The sequence below is a fragment of the Salvelinus namaycush genome, chromosome 10 (assembly GCF_016432855.1).
Source record: "Salvelinus namaycush isolate Seneca chromosome 10, SaNama_1.0, whole genome shotgun sequence".
NCBI lineage: Eukaryota > Metazoa > Chordata > Actinopteri > Salmoniformes > Salmonidae > Salvelinus > Salvelinus namaycush.
The window spans coordinates 42,348,966-42,354,579 of record NC_052316.1 but is presented as its reverse complement, the minus strand read 5'-3'; the positions used below and the strand labels follow the sequence as shown (position 1 = coordinate 42,354,579).

General features: G+C 47.0%; 1 non-coding gene across 1 annotated transcript; it reads right to left on the bottom strand.

Moving 5' to 3' along the window:
* Nucleotides 1-1,375: 1,375 nt before the first annotated feature.
* On the bottom strand, nt 1,376-1,451 carry trnaa-ugc. Its single transcript has one exon. It is a non-coding gene; the product is annotated as a tRNA-Ala (tRNA).
* Nucleotides 1,452-5,614: the final 4,163 nt, after the last annotated feature.

The following is a 5,614-nucleotide window of genomic DNA, read 5'->3' as shown; positions in this document are numbered from 1 at the left end:
ATACATACCTTGGCCTAAACATCAGGGCCATAGGTAACTTCTACAAAGCTGTGAACGATCTGAGAGACAAGGCAAGAAGGGCCTTCTATACCATCTACACACAATACCCCATAATGACAAAGCAAAAACCCATTAAATTTTTTGAGGGGCAAATTTCGAACAAATGAAAAACAGAAAAACATAATTTATATAAGTATTCAGATCCTTTGTTATGAGACTCGAAATTGAGCTCAGGTGCATCCTGTTTTCATTGATCATCCTTGAGATGTTTTAACAACTTGATTGGAGTCCACCTGTGGTAAATTCAATTGGTTGAACATGATTTGGAAAGCACAGACCTGTCTATATAAGGTCCCACAGTTGACCGTGAATGTCAGAGCAAAAACCAATCCATGAGGTTGAAGGAATTGTCCGTTGAGCTCAAAGACAGGATTGTGTTGGATCACAGATCTGGGGAAGGGTACCAAAAAATGTCTGCATCATTGAAGGTCCCCAAGAACACAGCGGCCTCCATCATTCTTAAATGGAAGAAGTATGGAACCACCAGGACTCTTCCTAGAGCTGGTCGCACGGCCAAACTGCGCAACCGGGGGAGAAGGTCCTTGGTCAGGGAGGTGACCAAGAACCCGATGGTCACTCTGACAGAGCTCCAGAGTTCCTCTGTGGAGATGGGAGAACCTTCCAGAAGGACAACCATATCTGCAGCACTCCACCAATCAGGCCTTTGTGGTAGAGTGGCCAGACAGAAGCCACTCCTCAGTAAAAGGCACATGACAGCCCGCTTGGAGTTGCCAAATGGCACCTAAAGGACTCGCAGACCATGAGAAACAAGATTATCTGGTCTGATGAAACCAAGATTGAACTCTTTGGCCTGAATGCCAAGCGTCACGTCTGGAGGAAACCTGGCACCATCCCTACGGTGAAGCATGGTGGTGGCAGCATCATGCTGTGGGGATGTTTTTCAGCGGCGGAGATTGGGAGACTAGTCAGAAATTACGAAAAGCTGAATGGAGCAAAGTACAGAGATCCTTGATGAAAACCTGCTCAGGACATCAGACAGGGGTGAAGGTTCACCATCCAACAGGACAACAACCCTAAGCACACAGCCAAGAGAACGCAGGAGTGGCTTCGGGACAAGTCTCTGAATGTCCTTATGTGGCCCAGCCAGAGCCCGGACTTGAACCCGATCGAACATTTCTGGAGAGACCTGAAAGTAGCTGTGCAGCAACACTCCCCATCCAACCTGACAGAGCTTGAGAGGATCTGCAGAGAAGAATGGGAGGAACTCCCCAAATACATTTACATTTAAGTCATTTAGCAGACGCTCTTATCCAGAGCGACTTACAAGTACATACATTCATACTTTTTTTTGTACTGGCCCCCCGTGGGAATCGAACCCACAACCCTGGCGTTGCAAGCGCCATGCTCTACCAACTGAGCCACACGGGGCCCGTACAGGTGTGCCAAACTTGTAGCGTCATACCCAAGAAGGCTCAAAGCTGTAATTGCTGCCAAATGTGCTTCAACAAAGTACTGAGTAAAGGGTCTGAGTAGTTAGGTAAATGTGATATTGCAGTTTTAGAGTTTTAATACTCTGTTTTTGCTCTGTCATTATGGGGTATTGTGTGTAGGAAAAAAAGTAATCCATTTTAGAATAAAGCTGTAACGTAACAAAATGTGGAAAAAGTCAAGCAGTATGAATACTCTCTAAATGCACTTTATATAGATAGAGATAAAAAGAGGTGCCCCAATGTTCCAATCAGACACGTATCGAATCATCTTGAAAGGGAAATATTCACATCCCTAATGTCTATGAAGGGATGAGGGCTGTTTGCTGTGTAGTCATACAATAAATGACATACTATCTCCACTCTCAACACTGAACATCAAGCAACACATCATCTCCCATGCTAAACCAAGCCAGCCAGAGACGAATGGGCTGCATTGGCAGTTAAAGGGGGTTTAGGGGACTAATGATCTATATCTATGCAGTAGTAGTTGGGATAAAAGAGAGAAAAGGGAGAGAGAGAGAGAGAGTGAGTGAGAGAGACAGAGAGTGAGTGAGAGAGACAGAGAGTGAGTGAGAGAGACAGAGAGTGAGGGAGAGAGACAGAGAGTGAGGGAGAGAGACAGAGAGTGAGTGAGAGAGACAGAGAGTGAGTGAGTGAGACAGAGAGTGAGTGAGAGACAGAGAGTGAGTGAGTGAGACAGAGAGTGAAAGAGAGTAAATGTGTGTGTACGTGTGGTAGCTAGTTAGTTAACTTGCGTATGATGTGGACTAGTAGCCGAAGCAGTACATGACCTTTCCTCCATGTCACCTCTCTATTCTAGATGACCTTTGACCCTGGAGCTGTCCTCTATGTCTCATCTATCTCTCAGCCTCGGGTTATTGTCTAATTTCAGACCCCATTACTGCCTCTCTCTCCCCTGAACCCCCAGCACCCCCCAGTCAGCCTGCAGTCCAGACCTAGGGACGGCACACCCCTTCAGGGCTTGTTGTTGACAAATTAGCCCTTAGCTGGAAACGTACAGGATGACCAGAGGGAAACAAAGCAGGAGTGAGGTGGGGAGAAAAGATAACGTGTGTGTGTGTGTGTGTTTGTGTTTGTGTCATTACATGGTACAGTGAGCCAGGTGATTGAGAGCAGCTGAGGGAGCACAGGAGGGCACACAAATACATACACACACACCGACTGGGAATTTCAGGAGCCAGCCACCCTATCCTGATTGTGTGTGTGAGAGTGTGAGTGTGAGTGTGAGTGTGAGTGTGAGTGTGTGTGTGTGTGTGTGTGTGTGTGTGTGTGTGTGTGTGTGTGTGTGTGTGTGTGTGTGTGTGTGTGTGTGAGAGTAAGGGGTGAGTGAAATTGAAGACCTAATAGATAGCTCTACTATACTATAGCTCTGGATATTACACCCACACACACAAACACACACACGGGCTGTATCACCGCTTGGTACGGCAACTGCACCACCCGCAACCACAGGGTACTCCAGAGGGTGGCGCGGTCTGCTCAACGCATCACCGGGGGAAAACTACCTGCCCTCCAGGACACCTACAGCACCCGATGTCACAGGAAGGCCAAAAAGATCATCAAGGACAACAACCACCCGAGCCACTGCCCGTTTAGTCCGCTTCCATCCAGAAGGCGAGGTCAGTACAGGGGCATCAAAGCTGGGACCGAGAGACAGAAGAACAGCTTCTATCTCAAGGCCATCAGACTGTTAAATAGCCATCACTAGCACATAAAGGCTGCTGCCTATATACATATACTTGAAATCACTGGCCACTGATGGCGCCAAAGAACATGGCTGATGTTTTACATTCTCCCAGCCAATTGCGCTATTTTGTTAGTTTTTTTTGCGTTTTGTGTAACTTATTTTTTTATTTATTTTGTACATAATGTTGCTGCTACTGTCTCTTATGACCGAAAATAACTTCTGGACATCAGGACAGTGATTACTCACCGCGGACTGGAAGAAACTTTTTCCTTTAATGAGTCCGACGAGAAGGATATACTGCTTTCACTGGAACAGGCCCAGATCCCCGTCATTTGCTTAAAGAAAAGACGCAGGAAAAGTAGCCGCAGATCGGGCTAACTTCTGAAAATCCGTAGGCGAACGAGTAAACTCCCACTACCATCCGTTCTTCTTGCTAACGTGCAATCATTGGAAAATAAAATTGATGACATACAATTAAGATTATCCTGCGAACGGGACATTAAAAACTGTAACATCTTATGCTTCACCGAGACGGGGCTCAACGATGATACGGATTACATAGACCTGGTAGGATTTTCCAAGCACCGGCAGAACTGAGACGCTACGTCTGGTAAGACGAGGGGTGGGTGTGTGTGTCTATTTGTCAATAACTACTGGTGCGCGATGTCTAATATTAAAGAAGTCTCGCGGTATTGCTCACCTGAGGTAGAGTACCTTAAACTGTAGACCACACTATCTGCCATGAGAGTTCTCATCTATATTATTCCTAGCCGTATGTTTGCTACCACAGAAGAAGCTGGCACTAATGCCGCTCTAAACCAACTCGATAAGGCCATAAGCAAAGAAGAAAATGCTCACCCAGAAGAGGCGCTCCTAGTGGCCCGGGGACTTTAATGCAGGCAAACTTAAATCTGTTTTACCAAATTTTTACCAGCATGTCACATGTGCAACCAGAGGGAAAAAAATCCTGGACCACCTTTACTCCACACACAGAGATGCATACAAAGCTCTCCCCCGCCCTCCATTGGGCAAATCTGAATATAATTCTATCCTCCTGATTCCTGCTTACAAGCAAAAAACTAAAGCAGGAAGTACCAGTGACTCACTCAATACGGAAGTGGTCAGATGACGCAGATGCTACACTGCAGGAATGTTTTGCTAGCAAAGACTGGAATATGTTCTGGGGTTCATCCAATGGCATTGAGGAGTACATCACCTCAGTCATAGGCTTCATCAATAAGTGCATCGATGACGTCGTCCCCACAGTGACCATACGTACATATCCCAACCAAAAGCCATGGATTACAGGCAACATCCGCATCGAGCTAAAGGCTAGAGCTGCCGCTTTCAAGGAGCGGGAGACTAATCCGGACACTTATAAGAAATCTCGCTATGCCCTCAGACGAACCATCAAACAAGCAAAGCGTCAATACAGGATTAAGATTGAATCCTACTACACCGGCTCTGACGCTCGTCGGATGTGGCAAGGCTTGAAAACTAATACGGACTACAAAGGGAAACCCAGACGCGAGCTGCCCAGTGATGCAAGCCTACCAGATGAGCTAAATGCCTTTTATGCTCACTTCGAGGCAAGCAACACTGAAGCATACATGAGAGCACCAGCTATTCTGGATGACTGTGTGATAACGATCTCGGTAGCCGATGTGAACAAAACCTTTAAACAGGTCAATATTCACAAAGCCGCTGGGCCAGACAGATTACCAGGACGTGTACTCAAAGCATGCGCGGACCAACTGTCAAGTGTCTTCACTGACATTTTCAACCTCTCCTTGACCGAGTCTGTAATGCCTACATGTTTCAAGCAGACCACCATAGTTCCTGTGCCCAAGGAAGCGAAGGTAACCTGCCTAAATGATTACCGCGCCGTGGCACTCACGTCAGTAGCCATGAAGTGCTTTGAAAGGCTGGTCATGACTCACATCGAAAGCATCCTCCCGGAAATCCTAGACCCACTCCAATTCGCATACCGCCCCAACAGATCTGCAGATGACGCAATCTCAATCGCACTCCACACTGCCCTTTACCACCTGGACAAAAGGAACACCTATGTGAGAATGCTGTTCAATGACTACAGCTCAGCGTTCAACACCATAGTGCCCACAAAGCTCATCACTAAGCTAAGGACTCTGGGACTAAACACCTCCCTCTGCAACTGGATCCTGGACTTCCTGACAGGCCGCCCCCAGGTAGTAAGAGTAGGCAACAACACGTCTGCCATGCTAATCCTTAACACTGGGGCCCCTCAGGGGTGTGTACTTAGTCCCCTCCTGTACTCCCTGTTCACCCACGACTACGTGGTCCAACACGACTCCAACACCATCATTAAGTTTTCTGATGACACAACAGTGGTAGGCCTGATCACCGACAACGATGA